This window comes from Phyllobates terribilis, unplaced genomic scaffold, assembly GCF_046119375.1.
Source record: "Phyllobates terribilis strain yellow unplaced genomic scaffold, ASM4611937v1 Scaffold_10__3_contigs__length_209671492, whole genome shotgun sequence".
In the NCBI taxonomy this organism is placed as follows: domain Eukaryota; kingdom Metazoa; phylum Chordata; class Amphibia; order Anura; family Dendrobatidae; genus Phyllobates; species Phyllobates terribilis.
The window spans coordinates 163,275,170-163,299,581 of NW_027362770.1; the positions used below are offsets into that span (position 1 = coordinate 163,275,170).

General features: G+C 46.9%; 1 protein-coding gene across 3 annotated transcripts in view; it reads left to right on the forward strand.

Moving 5' to 3' along the window:
- ARHGAP8 (Rho GTPase activating protein 8) overlaps window positions 1–24,412 on the forward strand; it is a 203,781-nt gene that overhangs the window by 48,204 nt on the left and 131,165 nt on the right. For all 3 annotated transcript variants that reach the window (XM_073650050.1, XM_073650053.1, XM_073650051.1), the window contains one exon: window positions 3,735–3,825. The gene's annotated coding sequence lies outside the window, so the exon portion shown is untranslated. The remainder of the gene's footprint in view (window positions 1–3,734; window positions 3,826–24,412) is intronic.

Sequence of the window (24,412 nt, forward strand, 5' to 3'; positions counted from 1 at the left end):
CATGCGTCTCAGTGTAGATCCTACTTGCTCCATGTGCCCTCTGCAACTGGCCCTGAGTGGAGGGAAACCACTAAGATTATTGAGTAGATTCCCTTCTTTCTGCAACTGACCCTGAGTGAAAGGAAACCACTGAATAATGTTAGTCATGCACACTCTGCACCCAGTCTCATTTCAGATACAATTTTTCTTTCATGGTCCCATTTTTCACTGTAACTAGGGGAGCCATAGGAGACACAGCCTCCTGTTGTAAAATCAGTCATCTGTGGGTGAGAGGGGGGACAAGTGATCACTAGATCTAACAGAAGTAAGGTTTCATAACCTCAGGCAATACACCACTTTCAAATGTGTCAGTCAGTGTAGATCCTACCTGCTTCATGTGCCCTCTGCAACTGACCCCAAGTAAAGGGTAACGGCCGAATAATCTTAATCCTGCACAATCTCCACTGGGTCTCACTTCAGATGCAATTATTTTTATTTTTCAGTTTTTTACTGTACCTAGGGGAGCTATAGGAGACACAGCCCCTTGTTGTAAAATCAGTTATCTGTGGTTGATAGGGGGAACATGTGATCACTAGGTCTAATAAAAGTAAGCCCCCATTTCATAACCTCAGACTATACATCAAATTCACATGTGTCAGTCAGTGTAGATCCTACTTGCTCCATGTGCCCTCTGCAACTGACCCTGAGTGGAGGGAAACCACTGAATAATCTTAGTTCGGTCTCATAATTTTTTTTTTGTATTGTTCAGTTTTTCTCTTCATTGTAAGAGGGTATATATGAAAAGTCATTTTTAACCCTCTTAAAAGGTGCTGGGTCTTTAAGGCAGTATAGTGTCAAATGACTGTCAGCTGTCTTTTTAAGGGGTTCAGTGAAAATATTCCCTATTTTTCGAGTCATTTTTAAAGATAACCCAACCCTTCAGGAGAACACATAGAAGTAATAAAGAATTGTTCACTTGCGCCCGCTGTTGTTATCCTGGGCGTTAGGACTGATCTGTGATTTTTCTCTGTCTCTGGTTTCCTAGATTTATTCCATTTAATCATTATGGACTTGTTTTGCATCCTGTTGGGGCTTTTGCCGCTGTATTTCATGGATTATTTATTGTCTCTGGGACGCTGTTGGTTCATGATCCGTGAATGTGAATGATTGATTCTAGAGCAGCACAAGATATAAGATTATTACATTTATTGATCATAAATGGAACGGCAGAAAGTGAGGCCGATGTTTAACCAACGATTAGTAATCACCTTGTATTTATTTGTCTTGTCTGACCGCTGACAGCAATGGTGGAAGCGGCCATGATTTATAGGCGGGTGTATAACGGCAGCAAAAAGATCGCTTATTATTCATCAGCCGGCTTCTTACAGTAGATGATACGATATCAGATGGATGGCGGATGGAATGCATCGTCAGCTTGGGTTAGTTTAGGTCCCCCAAAGGGCAAGGGCATAGTTATAGGGGTTACAGTGGTAATCCTCATGTCTAAGGTGGTCCAAAGACCCCTCTGGCACATAAGAAGATCCCAGTATTATAAATGGCACATGGTATGTGACTGCTTTGTTACAGATTGTCATACTCATACCCGCTGGATGCGCCCTGTTGGACATCGACCTACTTCAAGATAAGCTACCGGACCTTCATGCCTGTGTCAGGTGTAATAGACAGTCGCTCTGGATCTGGCTGTGGAAGGTCACTGCGCTTGGCATTGCAGACACATTCTTAATTCTTCTTCCTTTAAGACCCAGTGGCGACCTCCCTCCTGCTGCTGATTGACACACCTTTGCATGGGAGTTAAAAACTCTCAGTTTGCTCCAGGCAATTGCCCGTGATACTTCTATGTACCTTTGTGCATGCTTGGAGCACTAGCAGTTGGCTAGCTTTTTCTCTTGTGCCCTTGGAGGACAGTTGGCGTTTCTCCTCTGGTGTCTACTCAAGCTAAGTTAATCCCCTTTGTTTGTCTACCTTGTTGTCTTTAGTTTGTAGTGGGGCCTGACTAGTGCTCACCCCTCCCTATCTAGGGCCAAGCTCTAGGGACATACAGGGTGTAGGGTCCTGCTCAGCAATTGGTATGGAACCAATACTGGGACGGTAAGGCAGGCAGGGTGTTATTAGATCTGCCTATGGGTCTCCACTTCCCCTTTCTCTAGTGTTTGGGCTTCCTCCCCCTTTCCCTTCGTGTTGCACTTTGTCTTTCCCACACCTTATGTGACACCAAGCCTCAGAGGTCCTCACTGACCAGTCTCAGTCACTCTTGGTGGTGGCTTTCGCTTTCACACTGATGATGTAGCCTGAAGAAGCACATTGTTATGGTGTTTGCACCCATCCTTAACTACATTTTGAAGGCGATGTCTGGTTGTAAGGCTGCTGAAGCCATCTGCGACTGATCCTTTTTGAAGGGAACCAACGTGGTCGTGGTTACGCTGGGAGCTCTCTTCAACATGAACCACCCTCCCGTCAGATGGCCATACAGCTCCAACCAGCTTGACGCATTTTCTAGCCATTTAGGCATCATATACTACTTTGGTTGCCTCAAGATTGACCACATATTTGCTTCCCAAGCCAGGTTATCTGGGCGCCATCCTTGAAAACTAAGAGAATCCCAATTGGCTTGATGAGCGTTGGGTATCCAGACCACCCTGTCGTTGCTCAGGGGCCTGAGTCCTTCTAATAGTCGTCGGTGGTAGGACGCTAGCGGCCCAGGCATGGCGGAACCCTGTCTCCCTGGAGTCGGGTTGTTTCTGAATGCAGCCCAAAGCAGGGGCTAAACGCCATCTTATACAAATAAAATGTCCTCCATTATATCTTCCTGAGTGCAAAGTTTTTGTATACCAATCCATCCTTGAAAACCTGTTACACGGCATATGTTTCCTGAGAACACCAACACACACAGGAAATTAGTGCAATCATAACAATAATTATATCAAGTTCTCACTTTGGGCGAAACGCCAACCACCAGAAACAGCGCCGGCATGGCGAAACATGGTAACAAGTTATAACATTAATGGATGTGGACTGGCCCAAAGAGGAGTTGAAGTCAGTCTTTTCTAACCGTCTTACAAGACTTTTGTTGGTAACTGTGAAGTTTTCAAGGAAATGGAACTCACCTGCAATACCGGGTATAGCCACTAGTAAACGAACAGCGAGCTGATTAGCGGGGATCCCAGAGCCAGACCCCCACAGATCTAATATTATTGGCCTATAGTAAGGATAGATTATCAGTTTCTACTCCTAGAGAACCCATGAAACGGAATAAAAAAGTGATCGGCCCCAAGTGATCTCCTTCAAATCAGCTTCAGATGGGGTTTGTTTTCTTCTTATCAGGGCCCCAATATCATAAACCATATGTTCGTTTTCTCTGGTTCATTAAGGTTTTTGTCCTTTTTCAAAACATTTTAGTACTACACTGATACACATAGATGCGTGCAGTACTGACACCGTCCAGATGATGGAGCTATTGACATTCGTTTCTTAGATTAGAACTTCACGGTGTATAATATTCTTTTTTGGAGATTTTTCAGGTCCATGTACTTGCCGTAATCCAAAAGAATTTCATCATTGAAAATTCATCTGATAGATCAAAACCGGTGTAGAAGATGCTTAAAAATGTTCTTGGATGTTGCTGATAAATATCGTGCTGCCATGTTTCGCGTGCCACAAAGTAGCTGGCAGCCAGGAAATCAGACATATTTTGATCTTATCTTACTTTTATTTTTTTTTTGCATTTTTCTCCACAGATTAGATGTAATTTGTGGCTTCTCGTTGCCTTGACGCCTTCAAATCCACAAACCTAGGTGACCTGATTTACCATTCTGGTGATAACAAAAGGTGGGTTGTCTGACATTTTGTATATACCGTATACCGTCTATATAATTATGACTTCTGTCCTGAGTGGTGACATGGCGAAAGTCTGAGGCCATTTTATCACTGCTTATAACATTTATAGGAAGAAACTTGGAGGCAGTCCTATCTGTGCCAACAGTAATATCTGTTCTTACATAATTTATAAGAGGAGACAGGGAGGCAGTACTGTATGTGTCTACATGATTTACAGGAAGAGACAGGGAGGCAGTACTATCTGTGTCTACATTATTCATAGCAAGAGACAGGTAAGCAGTACTATTTGTGCCTGCATCATTTATTGAGAGAGAAAGAGCTATACTATCTGTGCATACATCATTTATAGGGAAGGACAGGAAGGCAGTACTATCTGTGCCTACATCATTTATAGGGAGGCAGGTAGGCAGTACTATCTATGCCTACATCATTTATAGGGGGGCAAGAAGGCAATACTATCTGTGTCTAAATAATTTATAGAGAGAGACAGGAAGGAAGTACTATCTGTGTCTAAATAATTTATAGGAAGAGACTCGGAGGAAGTACTATCTATGCTTATATAATTTATAGGAAGAAACAGGGAGGAAGTACTATATATGCCTAAATAATATGTAGGGAGAGGCAGGGAGGAAGTACTATCTATGCCTAAATCATTTATTGGTAGAGACAGGGAGTAGGTACTATCTATGCCTAAATCATTTACAGGGAGAGACATGGAGGAAATGCTATCTATGCCTAACTCATTTATAGGTAGAGACAGGAAGTAGATACTATCTATGCCTAAATCATTTACAGGGAGAGACAGGAAGAAGGTACTATCTATGCCTAAATCATTTATAGCTAGAGACAGGGAGTAGGTACTATCTATGCCTAAATCATTTACAGGGAGAGACAGGGAGTAGGTACTATCTATGCCTAAATCATTTACAGGGAGAGACAGGGAGTAGGTACTATCTATGCCTAAATCATTTATAGCTAGAGACAGGGAGTAGGTACTATCTATGCCTAAATCATTTATAGCTAGAGACAGGGAGTAGGTACTATCTATGCCTAAATCATTTACAGGGAGAGACAGGGAGTAGGTACTATCTATGCCTAAATCATTTACAGGGAGAGACAGGGAGTAGGTACTATCTATGCCTAAATCATTTACAGGGAGAGACAGGGAGTAGGTACTATCTATGCCTAAATCATTTATAGCTAGAGACAGGTAGTAGGTACTATCTATGCCTAAATCATTTACAGGGAGAGACAGGAAGAAGGTACTATCTATGCCTAAATCATTTATAGCTAGAGACAGGGAGTAGGTACTATCTATGCCTAAATCATTTACAGGGAGAGACAGGAAGAAGGTACTATCTATGCCTAAATCATTTATAGCTAGAGACAGGGAGTAGGTACTATCTATGCCTAAATCATTTACAGGGAGAGACAGGGAATAGGTACTATCTATGCCTAAATCATTTACAGGGAGAGACAGGGAGTAGGTACTATCTATGCCTAAATCATTTATAGGGAGAGACAGGGAGGAAGTATTTTCTATGCCTTAGTAATTTATAGGGAGAGACAGGGAGGAAGTACTATCTGTGTCTAAATAATTTATTGGAAGAGACAGGGAGGTTGTTCTATTTTTGCTTACTTAATTTATAAAATGTATAAGGAGATAAAATGAGAACGTTCTATCTGTGCTTGCATCACTTATAAGGGCGAGGCAACTATGTGTATGTCTCTATCACTTATAAGTAGAGAAAATAATGCTGTACTATTTGTATCTTGGGTTTTTATAGGAAGAGACAGGGAGGTAGTACTATCTGAACTTTAATTATTTACAGCTAGATTTTGCAAGTCAATACTGTCATTATCTACATCATGTACTGGGACCTGTCCCCACATCATTTAGGGTGAAAAACAGAGAGGTGCATTTACCAGGAGAAACAAGTAGGTAGTACAAACTGTGTCTACATAATTTACAGGGAAAGACAGGGAAGTAGTAATTTTATATGGAGAGACAAGGAGGTAGTACTATTTGTGTCTACATCATTTACAGGGAAAGAAAGGGAAGTAGTTTCTTTATGTTTAGAGACAAGGAGGTAGTACTATCTATGTCAATATCGTGTATCTGGAGTATATCCGTATTTTCGTCAATTTTAGTGAGACAAGCAGGTAGTATCCTGCATTGATTACCAAAAGAGGCAGGGAGGCAGTACTATCTGTGCCCATATCATTGACAAGGACAAAGTGTCTTTTTGCCTTCATCATTTTTGGTGAAACTAAGAGGAAGTATTATCAAGAGCTATATCCTCTACCAGGAGAGACTAGGAGGCAGTTCTATTATTATTATTATTATTTTTTATTTATGTAGCACCATTGATTCCATGGCGCTGTACATAGGAAGGGGTTACATACCAAATACAGATATCACTTACAGTAAGCAAACTAACAATGATAGACTGGTACAGAGGGAAGAGGACCCTGCCCTTGCGGGCTTATGTGGCGCCCCTGAGGGACCGACCGCCACAGGAATGCTGCACTTCTTTAATGGAGTGTAGTGTTCCTCCTCTGAGGTAAGAACAGTGCGATGGTAGTGACCTAATCTTTTGCATCCAACACCACATTTCCACCAGAGGGAGCTAGTATGCACTAGGTGCTGCTCCCCTGGTTACAGGGAGACTGGGGAACACAAAGTGGTAGGAACCAGTTAGTGGGTGAGGGTGGAGGACTTACAAGTTAGTTACACTTTAGATTTCATATTTAATTAAAAAGCCATCTTGGTCCTTGGTTCTTCTGGTCCTTTGTCTAGCCCTGGCTAGTCTTCTGGCAGTCGGTCTGTCACGTGGTCCTTCTGCTAATTAGTTAATTAGTTGGTCGTACTGTGCGGTCAAAATACTGTGTGTAATGTGACCTCCCTCCGGGAGCACAGATCCTGTGTGGGCCTGCACCGACCCTCGTACCCTGGCCTTGGGACGGGAGGTAGGTTGCAGACAAGGAATGTCTCAACCTGGCCAAGGACCAGGATCAAGAAGGCCCCGGGAGCTTTAGAGTGTGGCTCCCCAGCAAATGGGTCCCGGGGAGGATGCAGACGGAGCGGAACACGCCATCTGTCCTCGCCTACCTGATCTATTCAGAGGGATTCCGGCTGCAAGAGCGGTACCGACACCCGACCTTGTACTCTATGTCCTGGACGTGAAAGCCCGGTTAGGCCCTGAGGATCCCACCGGACATCGGATGGAGAGGAATTGCCACCCGTGCCCTAGTCCTGAGAGGAGCTCAGAGGGAGACCCGGCCTATCTACACACGCACAGACGGGAAAGGGTGAAGTCTGTAGTGCAGGAACACTCTGGTGTAGGGTCGCTACCTCACACTGGACTTTCTCGGAGGTGGTCGGACCCCCGTCCCTGGTGGCCGCAGGACTCCGCGGGGAGCAGGGAGTCGCCTTCCCGCTGACATCTCTAAGTGAGTAAAGCCTTGGAAGTTCACCCCTATGGCCTCCGGACTGTTCATTACGCACCATACCATGCGACGCGGTGCCCGTACTCCCCGCACTGCTACCCCCTCTCTTTCCTGTTTGCCTGCCCTGAGGCCTTGCTCCGCCTGTGGGGAGCAGTGAGAACTTTAGCCGCCATGACATCGAGCCTCAGCGACCTGTACCGGCGCTGGTGACCCTTCACCAGGCACCACAGGTGGCGTAGTCGTTAAAATAAGCCACTCAACCCGGACAAGCCCACACCATCTCTTTCTAATGTGACGGCCCTGAGCATCCCATCTCTCCAACAGGGCCCGACACCGAGTCCCCCAACACCCAGGGTAAAACACGGGCTTCTCTGAGTAGAGGCTTCACACTTACATTCTACAGGAATGGGGAAGGAGACAGTAGGTTGAGGGGTTGTAGTAGCTCCGGTGTTGAGGAGGCAGCGTGGTCAATGTAGGCTGTAGCTTTCTTGAAGAGATGGGTTTTCAGGTTCCGTCTGAAGGATTTGAATGTGGTGGATAATCGGACGTGTTGAGGCACAGAATTCCAGAGGATGGGGGATATTCGGGAGACATCTTGGAGGCGATTGGGTAAGGAACGAATAAGTGAGGAGGAGAGAAGGAGGTCTTGGGAGGCCCGGAGATTACATGAGGGAATACATCGGGAGATTAGTTCAGAGATGTACGGTGGAAAGAGGTTATGGATGGCTTTGTAGGTCAGTGTTAGTAGTTTGAACTGGATACGCTGGGCAATTGGGATCCAGTGAAGGGATTTGCAAAGGGGGGTAGCAGAGGAGTAGAGAGGCGAGAGATGGACCAGTCACACAGCAGAGTTAAGGATTTACTGGAGAGGTGCGACTGTTAGCAGGGAGGCCACAGAGGAGGATGTTGCAATAGTCGAGGCGGGAGATGATGAGGGCGTGCACAAGCAGTTTAGCAGATTGAGGGTTGAGGAAAGGACAGATTCTGGAAATATTTTTGAGCTGGAGGCGACAGGAGGTGGCGAGAGCTTGGATGTGGGGTTTGAAGGACAGGGCGGAGTCAAGGGTTACTCCGAGGCAGCGGATTGTCGGTACAGGGGAAAGAGTGATGTCATTTATTGTGATAGAAAGATCAGGTGGGAAAGATACGTAAGAAGGAGGAAAGCTGAGGTGTATTATGAGGTTCTGCAGCAGCTGCGGTGTATTATGAGGTTCTGCAGCTGCTGAGGTGTATGATGAGGTTCTGCAGCAGCTGAGGTGTATTGTGATGTTCTGCAGTAGCTGAGATGTATTATGATGTTCTGCAGCAGCTGAGGTGTATTATAGTTTCTGCAGCTGCTGAGGTGTATTATGAGGTTCTGCAGCAGCTGAGGTGTATTATCAGGTTCAGCAGCAGCTGAGGTGTATTATGATGTTCTGCAGTAGCTGAGATGTATTATGATGTTCTGCAGCAGCTGAGGTGTATTATAGTTTCTGCAGATGCTGAGGTGTATTATGAGGTTCTGCAGCAGCTGAGGTGTATTATGAGATTCTGCAGCAGCTGAGATGTATTATGAGGCTCTGAAGCAGCTGAGGTGTATAATGATGTTCTGCAGCAGCTGAGGTGTATTATGAGGTTCTGCAGCAGCTGAGGTGTATTATGAGGTTCTGCAGCAGCTGAGGTGTATTGTGATGTTCTGCAGTAGCTGAGATGTATTATGATGTTCTGCAGCAGCAGAGGTGTATTATAGTTTCTGCAGCTGCTGAGGTGTATTATGAGGTTCTGCAGCAGCTGAGGTGTATTATGAGATTCTGCAGCAGCTGAGGTGTATTATGAGGCTCTGAAGCAGCTGAGGTGTATAATGATGTTCTGCAGCAGCTGAGGTGTATTATGAGGTTCTGCAGCAGCTGAAGTGTATAATGATGTTCTGCAGCAGCTGAGGTGTATGGTGAGGTGCTGCAGCTGCTGAGGTGTATGATGAGGTTCTGCAGCAGCTGTGGTGTATTATGAGGTTCTGCAGCAGCTGAGGTGTATTATGAGGCTCTACAGCAGCTGAGGTGTATTATGAGGTTCGGCAGCAGCTGAGATGTTTTATAATGTTCTGCAGCAGCTGAGGTGTATTATGAGGTTCTGCAGCAGTTGAGGTGTATTATGAGGTTCTGCAGCTGCTGAGGTGTATAATGATGTTCTGCAGCAGCTGAGGTGTATTATGATGTTCTGCAGCAGCTGAGGTGTATTATGAGGTTCTGCAGCAGCTGAGGTGTATGATGAGGTTCTGCAGCAGCTGAGGTGTATTATGAGGTTCTGCAGCAGCTGAGGTGTATTGTGATGTTCTGCAGCAGCTGAGGTGTATTATAGTTTCTGCAGCTGCTGAAGTGTATTATGAGGTTCTGCAGCAGCTGAGGTGTATGATGAGGTTCTGCAGCAGCTGAGGGGTATTATGAGGTTCTGCAGCAGCTGAGGTGTATTATGAGGTTCTGCAGCAGCTGAGGTGTATTACCGTTTCTGCAGCTGCTGAAGTGTATTATGAGGTTCTGGAGCAGCTGAGGTGTATTATAGTTTCTGCAGCTGATGAAGTGTATTATGAGGTTCTGCAGCAGCTGAGGTGTATTATGAGGTTCTGCAGCTGCTGAGGTGTATTATGATGTTCTGCAGCAGCTGAGGTGTATTATGAGGTTCTGCAGCTGCTGAGGAGTATTATGAGGTTCTGCAGCAGCTGAGGTGTATTATGATGTTCTGCAGCAGCTCAGGTGTATTATGATGTTCTGCAGCAGCTGAGGTGTATTATGAGGTTCTGCAGCTGCTGAGGTGTATAATGATGTTCTGCAGCAGCTGAGGTGTATTATGATGTTCTGCAGCAGCTGAGGTGTATTATGAGGTTCTGCAGCAGCTGAGGTGTATGATGAGGTTCTGCAGCAGCTGAGGTGTATTATGAGGTTCTGCAGCAGCTGAGGTGTATTGTGATGTTCTGCAGCAGCTGAGGTGTATTATAGTTTCTGCAGCTGCTGAAGTGTATTATGAGGTTCTGCAGCAGCTGAGGTGTATGATGAGGTTCTGCAGCAGCTGAGGGGTATTATGAGGTTCTGCAGCAGCTGAGGTGTATTATGAGGTTCTGCAGCAGCTGAGGTGTATTACCGTTTCTGCAGCTGCTGAAGTGTATTATGAGGTTCTGGAGCAGCTGAGGTGTATTATAGTTTCTGCAGCTGATGAAGTGTATTATGAGGTTCTGCAGCAGCTGAGGTGTATTATGAGGTTCTGCAGCTGCTGAGGTGTATTATGATGTTCTGCAGTAGCTGAGGTGTATTATGAGGTTCTGCAGCTGCTGAGGAGTATTATGAGGTTCTGCAGCAGCTGAGGTGTATTATGATGTTCTGCAGCAGCTCAGGTGTATTATGATGTTCTGCAGCAGCTGAGGTGTATTATGAGGTTCTGCAGCTGCTGAGGTGTATGATGAGGTTCTGCAGCTGCTGAGGTGTATGATGAGGTTCTGCAGCAGCTGAGGTGTATTATGAGGTTCTGCAGCAGCTGAGGTGTATTATGATGTTCTGCAGCAGCTCAGGAGTATTATGATGTTCTGCAGCAGCTGACGTGTATTATGATGTTCTGCAGTAGCTGAGGTGTATTATGAGGTTCTGCAGCAGCTGAGGTGTATTATGAGGTTCTGCAGCAGCTGAGGTGTATTATGAGGTTCTGCAGCAGCTGATGTGTATTGTGATGTTCTGCAGCAGCTGAGCTGTATTACAGTTTCTGCAGCAGCTGAAGTGTATTATGAGGTTTTGCAGCAGCTGAGGTGTATGATGAGGTTCTGCAGCAGCTGAGGGGTATTATGAGGTTCTGCAGCAGCTGAGGTGTATTATGAGGTTCTGCAGCAGCTGAGGTGTATTATGAGGTTCTCCAGCAGCTGAGGTGTATTATGAGGTTCTGCAGCAGCTGAGGTGTATTATAGTTTCTGCAGCTGCTGAAGTGTATTATGAGGTTCTGCAGCAGCTGAGGTGTATTATGAGGTTCTGCAGCTGCTGAGGTGTATTATGAGGTTCTGCAGCAGCTGAGGTGTATTATGATGTTCTGCAACAGCTGAGGTGTATTGTGAAGTTCTGCAGCTGCTAAGGTGAATGATGAGGTTCTGCAGCTGCTGAGGAGTATGATGAGGTTCTGCAGCAGCTGAGGTGTATTATAGTTTCTGCAGCTTCTGAGGTGTATTATAGTTTCTGCAGCTGCTGAAGTGTATTATGAGGTTCTGCAGCAGCTGAGGTGTATTATGAGGTTCTGCAGCAGCTGAGGTGTATTATAGTTTCTGCAGCTGCTGAAGTGTATTATGAGGTTCTGCAGCAGCTGAGGTGTATTATGAGGTTCTGCAGCAGCTGAGGTGTATTATAGTTTCTGCAGCTGCTGAAGTGTATTATGAGGTTCTGCAGCAGCTGAGGTGTATTATGAGGTTCTGCCGCTGCTGAGGTGTATTATGAGGTTCTGCAGCAGCTGAGGTGTATTATGATGTTCTGCAGCAGCTGAGGTGTATTGTGAGGTTCTGCAGCTGCTGAGGTGAATGATGAGGTTCTGCAGCTGCTGAGGAGTATTATGAGGTTCTGCAGCAGCCGAGGTGTATTATGAGGTTCTACAGCTTCTGAGGTGTATTATGATGTTCTGCAGCAGCTGAGGTGTATTATGAGGTTCTGCAGCTGCTGAGGTGTATTGTGATGTTCTGCAACAGCTGAGGTGTATTATGAGGTTCTGCAGCCGCTGAGGTGTATTATAGTTTCTGCAGCTGCTGAGGTGTATTATGAGGTTCTGCAGCAGCTGAGGTGTATTATCAGGTTCAGCAGCAGCTGAGATGTATTATGATGTTCTGCAGCAGCTGAGGTGTATTATAGTTTCTGCAGCTGCTGAGGTGTATTATGAGGTTCTGCAGCAGCTGAGGTGTATTGTGATGTTCTGCAGCAGCTGAGGTGTATTATGAGGTTCTGCAGCAGCTGAGGTGTATTATGAGGTTCTGCAGCAGCTGAGGTGCATTGTAAGGTTCTGCAGCAGCTGAGGTGTATTGTGAGGTTCTGCAGCAGCTGAGCTGCATTGTGAGATTCTGCAGCAGCTGAGGTGCATTGTGAGGTTCTGCAGCAGCTGAGGTGCATTGTGAGGTTCTGCAGCAGCTGAGGTGTATTGTGAGGTTCCCATATGCTGTGTACCTCGGGGAGGTCTCCATTGTCATGTACTGTACAGTCATACATTGTGGATGTGCGGTTGTGTTGCTGACAGTACTCGAGGCCTCGCACGTCTCTGGGTGGGTCTGCACGTAACATCATCACCATTTCCTTCTCGAGTTCAACATCATTTCCCCTTTGATCTCCACTCATCACTTGTTCTTTGAGCCTCCAGGAAGTCGGCAACCTGAGAGGAGGCGCCCATGTTCCTCACTGCAGCCAATCAGAGAGCAGCTTTCATTTTCTAGGCTGCACAGGTAAAATGAATACCAGCTTACTGGTTGTTATGGGCAACAGTGCCTTGATATAGCCAGAGTGCCCCCATAAAATGCCCCCCAGAGTCCCCATAATAGTGTCAACCAGAGTTGTATAAATAGTTATCCCTTTTATGTTACCCCATTACAGTGACATCCAGACTGCTATATAAATAGTGATGGACAAATAGTTACACCATAACAGTGTTATCCTAAGTGTCCTATAATGATGAAAAAATAATTACCCTATAAGAGTGACTTCCAGAATGTTCCATAAATCTCAATAAAAAAGAGTTTTACCCATAACAGTGTAAAGCTGAGTATCCTATAATTAACAATGTAAAAGAATACCCACATAACATGCAGACCATAACGCTAACCAGAGTGTAATATAATTAACAATGAAAAAAGTTACCCTATAACATTGCCATCTACAGCGTCCTATGCATATGTGCCTAATGTCCTGAATTTGCGTGACTGTCCTGATTTTTTGGAAACAGTTCTGGAAAATTTGTGGTGTCCCAGCCCAGTACCCCATACCCATATATATGCGTTTCCAGGTGGTTCCATGTGAGACCGTGGGCGGCACTGAAGCATGCCAACATCAATGTCAGTAACAACAGTGACAACTGGAGTACCCCATAAATAGTGTTAGAAAGAGTCCCCCCTAAACAGTGCCAGACATTAATGCCTGCCCGAGTACCCCATAATTAGTAATAGCTAGAGTCCTTTCATAACGAATTAATAGACAACCCTGGCACAACAACCTCACCAAAAAGCTTCGGCGAGTGTCCAGGGTTACAGAGCGGCGTTGGAAGAAAACACACTAAGACTATGTGCCCACGATGCAGAAATGCTCCGGATTTTTCCTGAGCGTTTCTGCATCACCCTGGCAGAAAAAACACATGCGGATTGTACATGTGGATTGTACATGCGGATTGTACATGCGTTTTTCCTGCCAGGGACATGCGGATGTGAAGCATTCTTCACTTGCATTTCCGCATGCGGGTTGACAAGCGTTTTCCAAGCGATTTTAGCATCACTTGGAAAGTGCTTGACAACTTGGTCACACTATATAAATCCATGCAAACGGCATGGATTTATATAGTGTGACTTTAAGAATGGTCAAAAATAAAAAATAAATCTATACTTACCTTCCGATGGCCCCCGCAGTCTTGCTTCACTCCGTCCTGGCTGCTGGCAGATCGTGGTACACTGAAGGACCTGCCGACGTCAGCGTCGCGTGACCCGTCACATGACTATGACGTCAGCACAGGTCCTCCAGTCCATCGCGAGCTGCCGGCAAGCAGAGACAAGGACATCGGGGGGCCATCAGAAGGTAAATATAATATTTATTTTTTATTTTATTGTTTTTTTTACAGTTTTCTATGGTACCCGGGTCCGGAGGAGAGTCTCCTCTCCTCTAGACCTGGGTACCATCCGCACATTGAACGCATGTATTCCGCATGTCCTTATCTAGTGAAGCGGAATCCATGCGTTCTAATGCAAGTGAATGGCGGCGAAAACGCCGCGCTTCCGCAAAATAATTGTTAGTGCTGCGTTTTTTTCCGCAATGATAATCCGCAGCGGAAATTTCCGCAGCATGTGCACAGCACATGCGGATTATCATTGGGGAACGTGGCAGGCCTTCTACCATGCGTTTTTTACGTTTTTCTGCAGCGTTTTTGCCGCTGCGGAAACGCTTAAAAAACACATCGTGGGCACACAGTCTAAGGAAGACTTCAGCACATTCGAAAAAGCAACTTTCACATTCAAGTCAGTCCTCACCTCCGCTAAACAGGCCTACTTCACAACACTCCTATCCTCTGTATCCCACAACCCCAAGTAGTTATTTAACACCTTAACTCCCTACTCCGCCCAACACTGACCCCTCCAATCTCCCTCATTGCTGCCGAAGACTTCGAAGACTTCACCGTACAGTTCAATAAAAAGGTCAACAAAATCAGGCAAGTCTTTACTACTCAACCACCGCAACCCCTATGTATACCAGACCACTACCCTCCACTCTTAACCTTCCTCCCCACCATCACGGAAGGAGAGCTTACTCATCTCCTCTCCAAATCGAACCTCACAACCTGTACACTTGACCCCATCCCATCCCACCTCCTCCCCAACTTCACCACCATGCTTATCCCAGCCCTAACCCATCTCTTCAACTTATCATTAACTTCTGGTACCTTCCCCTCTGCTTTCAAACCTGCCACAATTACACAAACCCTGAAGAAGCCATCCCTCGACCCGACCTCTACATCCAGCTTTTGGCCCATATCGCTGCTCTCATTCACCTCCAAACTCCTCGAAAAAGACATCCACACTATACTTTCCTCCCACCTCTCATCTAACCTACTCTTTGACAACCTTCAATCTGACTTCAGCCTCCATCATTCCACCGAAACTGCCCCAACCAAAATCCCCAATGACTTACTCACTGCCAAAGCTAACAGCCATTTCTCTAGACTTCTCCTTCTAGATCTTTCCTCTGCCTTTGACACAGTTGACCACTCCCTTCTACTATAGATCCTTTCTTCCCTTGGTATCACAGACCTTGCCCTCTCCGAGATCTCCTCATACATTTCCAACCGCACATTTAGCATCTCCCACTCCCACACTACCTCTTCATCCCATCATCTCTCTTTCGGAATCCCTCAAGGCTCTGTCTTAGGACCCCTACTCTTTTCTATCTATACCTTTGGCCTGGGACAACTCATAAAGTCCCATGGCTTCAATTACCATCTAAACGCTGATCACACTCAGATCTACCTCTCTGGCCCAGACGTCACCTCCCTGCTGGCCAGAATCCCAGCATGTCTAGCAGCCATATCCTCCTTCTTCTCCTCTCGCTTCCTAAAGCTAAATGTAAAACTTAACTCATCATCATTCCTTCATCTCACCTACCTTCCCTACCTGATCTATCTATCACAATAAATTTCATCAAGCTTTCCCCTGCCTCAGACTAACCCTTGACTCGGCCTTGTCCTTCAAACCACACATCCAAGCTATTGCAGCCTCCAACTCAAAAATATTTCCAGAAGAGTGTCCATTTTACGACATGATCAGATATCAAAATCAAACATCAGAATGATGTCAGTTTGAGGCTAAATACCCTGTCTGACAAGCGATTCTGACAAGTGATTCTGACAAGTGATCCTGACGAGTGATTCTGACGAGTGATTCTGACGAGTGACTTTGACAAGTGACTTTTACAACTGTAATAATAATAAATAAAAAAGTAACTGTTCCCTGATGGGACTTGAGCTCAAATTTCTGCATCCCAAAGCAAGTGCACTAACCACTGAGCTATAAACTCAGTTGTTAAAACCTAAGAGTTCTATTTGGTTATATGATTTTCAGTGCAAACTTGTCAGAATCACAATGACTTACCATTAAGCTATCCAGTCGAATGATACTAACTGATGGCTTTTCTTGTTTTATGAGATCAACCATGAAAATACTCAGGGTGACTAAAAGTCATTGTGATTCTGATGTTTGAAGAAAGTCACACATCAGACTCACACATCAATATCAAACATCATTTGAATTTGGCTTGTTTACAGTCTGTGCATAAGTCCCAATGAGTTATAGACGAGTTTGCACTGAAAATCATATAACCAAATAGAACTCCTAGGTGTTTACAACTGAGTTTATAGCTTAGTGGTTAGTGCACTGGCTTTAGGACACAGAATTTTGGGTTCAAGTCCCATCAGCAAACAGTTACTTTTTTTTATTGTAAAAGTCACTTGTCAGAATCGCTCGTCAAAATCACTCGTCAGAATCACGTGTCAGGATCATCTATATATATAATTGTCTTATCCCGTCCGTCCGTCTGTCTGTCTGTCTGTCTGTCTGTCCAGGAAATCCCGCGTCGCTCATTGGTCCGGCAGCGGCCAATCAGCGCTGCGGGATTTCAGAAAAAAGATGGCGGCCGTTAGCGGCTCATCTGCGGGACGGAGCTCAGCGGCGATGCAGCCGGGAGGCGCTCATCTCTCGGCCGGTACCAGCAGAAGGACCCCGACCGCCGGACCCTTCTGCGGGACGGAGATGCAGCCGGGAGATGAGCGCCGCGAGGCGCTCATGTCCCGGCCGATAGCTGCGGAAGGACCGCCGGCGTCGCTGACACCCATGCGGAAGGGAGGACTGGGGAGCGGCGCTGCGGGTCGGGATACTTCTGCTGCGAGCGCCCGCTCATGTCCCGGGTTCTCGCAGCGGAAGTAGCCGCACAGGCAGCGCCGCTCCCCGGTCCTCACCAAGACGATTCGATGATTGGTCGCGGTCTTCGGACCCGACCAATCACTGATCTTAGCGCAAAAGTTAAATACCGCTGTGCTGATTGGTCGCGGACGCTGCCAGCGACCAATCACCGATTTGGGCGCCAAATTTAAATATCGGCCGCGACCAATCAGCACAGTAGTGGTTAACTTTAGCCGCAAGATCAGTGATTGGTCGCGGGCCAAGACTGCGACCAATCAACGATTTGTGCGGCACATTTAAATAGCGGCTGCGACCAATTGGATGTCAGCGCCACTCCCCGGTCCTCCCTTCACACCCTTGCCGCATGGATGTCAGCGGCGCTGCCTATGCGGATACTTCCGCTGCGAGAACACGGGACATGAGCCGGCGCTCGCAGCAGAAGTATCACGACCCGCAGCGCCGCTCCCCGGTCCTCCCTCGACACCCTAGCCGCTGATGTCCCCACAGTATCCGCATGGTGTTACTAAGGTTCGGACATTTGTGTTAAAAATCGCTGATTGGTCGCTAGCGCTGCCCGCGACCAATCACCGATTTGGGCGCCAAATTTAAATATCGGCCGCGACCAATCACCGATCTTGGCTCCACATTTAAACACCGCTGTACTGATTGGTCGCGGACGCTATTTAAATGTGGCGCCAAAATCGGTGATTGGTCGTGCCCAGCGTCGGCGACCAATCAGCACAGTGGTGATTAAATGTGGAGCCAAGATCGGTGATTGGTCGCGGCCGATATTTAAATTTGGCGCCCAAATCGGTGATTGGTCGCGGGCAGCGCCAGCGACCAATCAGCGATTTTTAACACAAATGTCCGGACCTTTGTAACACCATGCTGATACTGTGGGGACATCAGCGGCTAGGGTGTGAAGGGAAGAACTTGGAGCGGTGCTGCGGGTCGGGATACTTCTGCTGCGAGCGCCCGCTAATGTCCCGGGTTCTCGCAGCGGAAGTAGCCGCACAGGCAGCGGCGCTCCCCGGTCCTCACTAATACGATTCCGCTCCCCGCTCCTCACCAATACGATTCGCTGATTGGTCGCGCTCTGCCCGCGACCAATCACCAATTTGGGCGCCACATTTAAATAGCGGCCGCGACCAATCACCGATCTTGCCGCCACATTTAAACAACGCTCTACTGATTGGTCGCGGACGCTGGCCGAGATCAATCAGCAGTATTGGCGCAAAATTTAAACAATGCTCTGCTGATTGGTCGCGGCCGTCAGCCGCGACTAATCAGCGATTTTGGCGCCAAATTTAAACACCGCTCTGCTGATTGGTCGCGGCCGGCGACCAATCAGCGATTTTGGCGCCAAATTTAAACCCCGCTCTGCATCGCTCTGCTGATTGGTCGCGGTCGCCGGCCGCGACCAATCAGCAGTATTGTCGCCAAATTTAAACACCTCTTTGCTGATTGGTCGCGGTCGCGACTAATCAGCGATTTTGATGCCAAATTTAAACACGCTCTCCATTCCTCACTAACACGGTTCGCTGATTGGTCGCGGCCGCCTCCCGCGACCAATCTGCGATTTTGGCGCCAAATTTAAACACCGCTCTGCTGATTGGTCGCGGCCGCCATCCGCGACCAATCAGCGAGACTGGCGCCAAATTTAAACAACGCTCTGCTGATTGGTCGCGGTCGCCGGCCTCAACCAATCAGCAGAGCGATGCAGAGCGGGGTTTAAATTTGGTCCCAAAGTCGCTGATTAGTCGCGTCTGACGGCCGTGACCAATCAGCAGAGCGTTGTTTAAATTTTGCGCCAAAATCGCTGATTGGTCGCGGCCGGCGGCCTCGACCAATCAGCGATTTTGGCGCCAAATTTAAACACCGCTCTGCTGATTGGTCGCGGCTGGCGACCAATCAGCGATTTTGGTGCCAAATTTAAACCCCGCTCTGTATCGCTCTGCTGATTGGTTGCGGTCAGCGGCCAAATTTAAACACCGCTCTGCTGATTGGTCGCGACTAATCAGCGATTTTGGTGCCAAATTTAAACACGCTCACCAGTCCTCACTAACACGGTTCGCAGATTGGTCGCGGCCGCCGCCCGCGACCAATCACCGATATTGCCGCCAAATTTAAACACCGCTTTGCTGATTGGTCGCGGTTGCCTAACGCGACCAATCAGCGATTTTGGCGCCAAATTTAAACACCGCTCTGCTGATTGCGCCCGGTCGGCCGCATACATATTCTAGAATACCCGATGCGTTAGAATCGCGCCACCATCTAGTTTATCAAAATCAGTTCTCAGACAGGGTATTTAGTCTCAAACTGACATCATTCTGATGTTTGATTTTGATATCTGATCATGTCCTAAAATGGACACTGTATTACAGTGTACTGTATTCCAGAATAGAATCCGTTCTTTCCTTAACCCTTCATTTACTAAAATAACAGTGCATGCTCTCATCATCTCCCATCTCGACTACTGTAATATCCTCCTCTGTGGCCTTTCTGCTAACCCTCTCGCACCCCTCTTAATCCACCTTTCTCCTCACTACTCCTCTGCTTCTCCCCACTACAAATCCCTTCACTGGCTTCCAGTTCCACAACGTATCTACTTCAAACTGCTAACACTGACCTACAAAGCTGTTCATAATTTGTCTCCCCCATACTGTATATCTCAAGACTTCCTTCTCTCCTCCACAATCGTACGTTCCTCACCTAACCGCCTGTAAGGCTTCTCCCAAATATCCCCAACATTCCATCCTGGAATTCTGTTCCCCAACACTTCCGACCATGGGCGTACCCACCGTGGGGCGGGTGGGGGCAGCTGCCCCCCCCCTAGAAGCAGGCACGCAAACCGCACACCAGGGCCGGCGTCAGCACTCGGTGCACCCGGGCAAATGCCGGGGCCCTGAGCAGACGGGGGGGCCCCTCACAGTCAGCGCCCGCTCCCCCCCTCTTACTCAGGGCCCCGGCACCCGGCACAATACTTATCCCTCCCCGTGCCTTCGCAGCAGCTCCTGCATCCTCCGCGGCTGCTGCACTGTGACGTCTCAGGTCAGAGGGCGTGGTGACGTCTTTACACCGCTCTCTCTCCTGAACAGTCACAGCGCAGAGCGGGATGAGGCCGGCGACGCTGGAGTCCGGAGCAGCGGCAGCAGGTGAGATGTGAGGTGAATATTTGATTTTTTTTTTTTATTATATGGAGGCATGGGGCAATATAAGGGAGGGGGGTGAGGTGGGGGTGTGTGACATCCTGCATGGGGCATTATAAGGGGGGTGTGTGTGTGACATCCTGCATGGGGCATTATAAGGGGGGTGACATCCTGCATGGGGCATTATAAGGGGGAGGTGACATCCTGCATGGGGCATTATAAGGGGGGTGACATCCTGCATGTGGCATTATAAGGGGGGGGGGGTGTGACATCCTGCATGGGACATTATAAGGGAGGGGGGGTGACATCCTGCATGGGGCATTATAAGGGAGGGGGGGTGTGACATCCTGCATGGGGCATTATAAGGAAGGGGGGGGGTGTCATCATGCATGGGGCATTATAAGGTGGGGTGACATCCTACATGGGGCATTATATGGGGGGGAACAGCCTGCATGGGGCATTATATGGGGGGGAACAGCCTGCATGGGGCATTATGTGGGGGGAACAGCCAGCGTGGGGCATTATGTGGGGGGAACAGCCTGCGTGGGGCATTATGTGTGTGGGGGGGACAGCCTGCATGAGGCATTATGTGTGGGGAACAGCCTGCATGGAGCATTATATGGGTGCCAGTGTTCTGTATGGAGTGTTATATGGGGGCCAGTATTCTGTATGGAGCGTTATATGGGGGCCAGTATTCTGTATGGAGCGTTATATGGGGGCCAGTATCCTGCATGGAGCGTTATATGGGGGCCAGTATCCTGCATGGAGCGTTATATGGGGGCCAGTATCCTGTATGGAGTGTTATATGGGGGCCAGTATTCCGTATGGAGCGTTATATGGGGGCCAGTATTCTGTATGGAGCATTTTATGGGGGCCATTATCCTGTATGGAACATTATATGGGGGCCAGTATTCCGTATGGAGCGTTATATGGGGGCCAGTATTCTGTATGGAGCATTATATGGGGGCCAGTATTCTGTATGGAGCATTATATGGGGGCCAGTATCCTGTATGGAGCGTTATATGGGGGCCAGTATTCTGTATGGAGCGTTATATGGGGGCCAGTGTTCTGTATGGAGCATTATATGGGGGCCAGTATCCTGTATGGAGCGTTATATGGGAGCCAGTATTCTGTATGGAGCATTATATGGGGGCCAGTATCCTGTATGGAGCGTTATATGGGAGCCAGTATTCTGTATGAAGCATTATATGGGGGCCAGTATTCTGTATGGAGCGTTATATGGGGGCCACTATCCTGGATGGAGCGTTATATGGGGGCCAGTATCCTGCCTGGAGCGTTATATGGGGGCCAGTATTCTGTATGGAGCGTTATATGGGGGCCAGTATCCTTTATGGAGCATTATATGTGGGCCAGTATTCTGTATGGAGCGTTATATGGGGGCCAGTATCCCGTATGGAATATTATATGGGAGCCAGTATCCTGTATGGAGCTTTATATGGGGACCAGTATCCTGTATGGAGCTTTATATGGGGACCAGTATCCTGTATGGAGCATTATATGGGGGCCAGTATACTGTGTGGAGCAATTTGCCGTTTTCTGAACTCTTGTGGAATTTGCAATAGATATCACTCATGTAATGTAAGAAGTGAAATCTTTGCATTGTACTATATATATATTTCTCTTCGGTATCTGTGACCATGGCTTGCCCCCCCTAGTTTTGATCCTGGGTACGCCCATGCTTCCGACTATCCCCTACATTTGGAACTTTCAAGAGAAACTTGAAAACCCATCTCTTCAGAACAGCTTACAGCCGGATAATAGTCGGATCACTGCTTTATTGCAGCAATTTGGCTTCCTATAGTCACCACTAGAGGGAGCTCACTGCAGACAGGGCAATCATAACTTCAATGTATAACTAGTACGCGCTAGGCTCCTAAGCTCCACCTAGTGGTGACTACAAGGAGACAATTTTTTTTTTATTTTACTTACCTAGCCAAGGAATTTGGAGCTTTGTATCAGAAAAACAAAGCTCTGATCGCCATAAAGATATATAGAAGGGATAATCATCAGAAAATGACATTGTGTAAATCAGATTTTTGTGTTACATGCATTTATTAAACTTTTTGGCAATGTTTTTTTCATAGCACGATTTTTATAAAAACAAACAAACAAACACGAAATTAGTAATCTTGCAATTTTATTACCGGCCACTGGGCTACTGGGGCTTTTTTTAGACTAGACTAGATTTCCTGTCTTTTCAGGAAGAGTTTTCAGCAGGCTCCTTATCAGCAGAGATGGGATTACAATGACAAGATACACTACAATAGATTATGTCACAGCTCACCTCTGCCTCCTGTACAATGACTGATAACACCTCTATATACAGTAGATAACGCAGGATCCACCATTTACAATAGGTGATGCCAAAGCTCACCTCTAGGGGTGGATTAAGAGTCGCAAGGGCCCCGGGCAGTTTAGAAGGCGCGGCCCCCCCCCCACATACACACCTGATGTAATTACCGTATATTCCGGCGTATAAGACGACCTGGTGTATAAGACGACCCCCCTACTTTCCTGTTAAAATATAGAGTTTAGGATATATTCACCGTATAAGACTACCCCTTTTCCAACGCATACCAAACACCGGTAAAAATAAAAAAAAAACAGATTTGAATTTAACATGGTCCTTTTTTAATTTAAATTCTTATGACATGCAGGTATATAGCAGGAAAACTGTCACTCATAAACATAAGGCATACAACAACAACATTACTGTCATCCATTTTCATCAGCGGCATACACCGGTACCCGACAATTTACAACAGAAAGAATAGAGCTTCACACATAGATTAGATAGATAGAAACATGTCAGTCACATATATAAGAAGTACAGTGACAGTGTTGCTTACTGTACTTGTCATTTAGTGTAAAGGATTTATTAAAAAATATAATAGTGTTTTTGTGCACCGTCTCTTTAAAAAAGCCGGCCGGCAATTCAGCAGCGGTACCCGACAATTTAGAACAGAAGGAATAGAGAATCATACATAGATTAGATAGATAGAAACATGTCAGTCACATATATATGAAGTACAGTGACAGAGTTGATTACTGTACTTGTCATTTAGTGTTAAAATAAAGGATTTATTTTAAAAAAAATTGGCGTGGGATCCCCCATAATTTTAGTCTCTAGCGGAGGTTAAGCAGACGGCTGGGGCAGATGTTTGAAGCCTGGGAAGTGGGTAATACCCACGGAGCTTCCCAGACTACTAATATCAGCCCCCAGCTGAATACCTAGCCTTTAGTAGCTATTAAAATGGGGGACCCCCCCAAAAAAATGACGTGGGGTACCCCCTATTTTAATAGCTAGCAAAGGCTAGGCAGACAGCTGGGGGCTGATATTAATAGCCCAGGAAGGGTGCCATGAATATTGGCCCCCTCCCAGGCTAGAAACACCAGCCGTCAGCCGCCCCAGAAATGGCGCATCCATAGGATGCGCCAATTCTGGCACTTAGCCTCGCTCTTCCACGCTGCCCTGGTGCGGTGGCAGAGGGTAATAGGGCTGGGGTTCATGTCAGCGCCAGCTGCCATGAAGCCCAGGTTAGTAATGATGGGCGTCTATAAGACACCCCCATTACTAACCTACAAAGTGTTAAAAAGAAAAAACACACACTACACCAAGAAAAAAATAATTTTTTTGAAATAAACCACACCATTTTATTTAATTCTTAGTTTACTAAAAAAAAAAATAGTTACCTGTCCACGTTCCTGCGCTGATCTCCCATGCACAGCTGTCACATCTGGAGATGGTGACAGCTGTGCATGGCTGCTGTAAGCTCACACTGCCGGGAACACGTCCGCTCCCGGCAGCGGGAGCCACTGACTGAGGTCACCGGAGTGCATTCAGGCAGCGCAGCTCCGGAGACCTCCTTTACGGCACTGCTGTACCGTGGGAATTTCTCACGGTACAGCAGGGCCGTAAAGGAGCTGACCGGAGCAGCGCTGCCTGAACTCCGGCGAACCCGCTTATGCAATGACGGGGCTGCTTTACGGCCCCGTCATTCTAGCGGCGGCAGCGGTTCAGAGCGGTCACATTCTATGTGGCTGCTCTGAACTGGAGATCTTCGTGGGACACTCGTGGACTACTACGGAGGGGTAAGGATAAGGTTGTGGTTTATTATTTTATATTTTATTACAGGAGATCGATGGCTTCGGGGAATTAGGTGTCTAGGTGAGTATAGGTGTAGTTTTTTATTTTTTACTTTATTTTAGGTGGCGATCGGCGGGGACAGGTAATGTATGAACTAATTTATTGTAGGTGACCACTGGCCACCAATGACATGTATTTAACATTTATTGGGGACACAGTAGGGCAATTTATATAGCA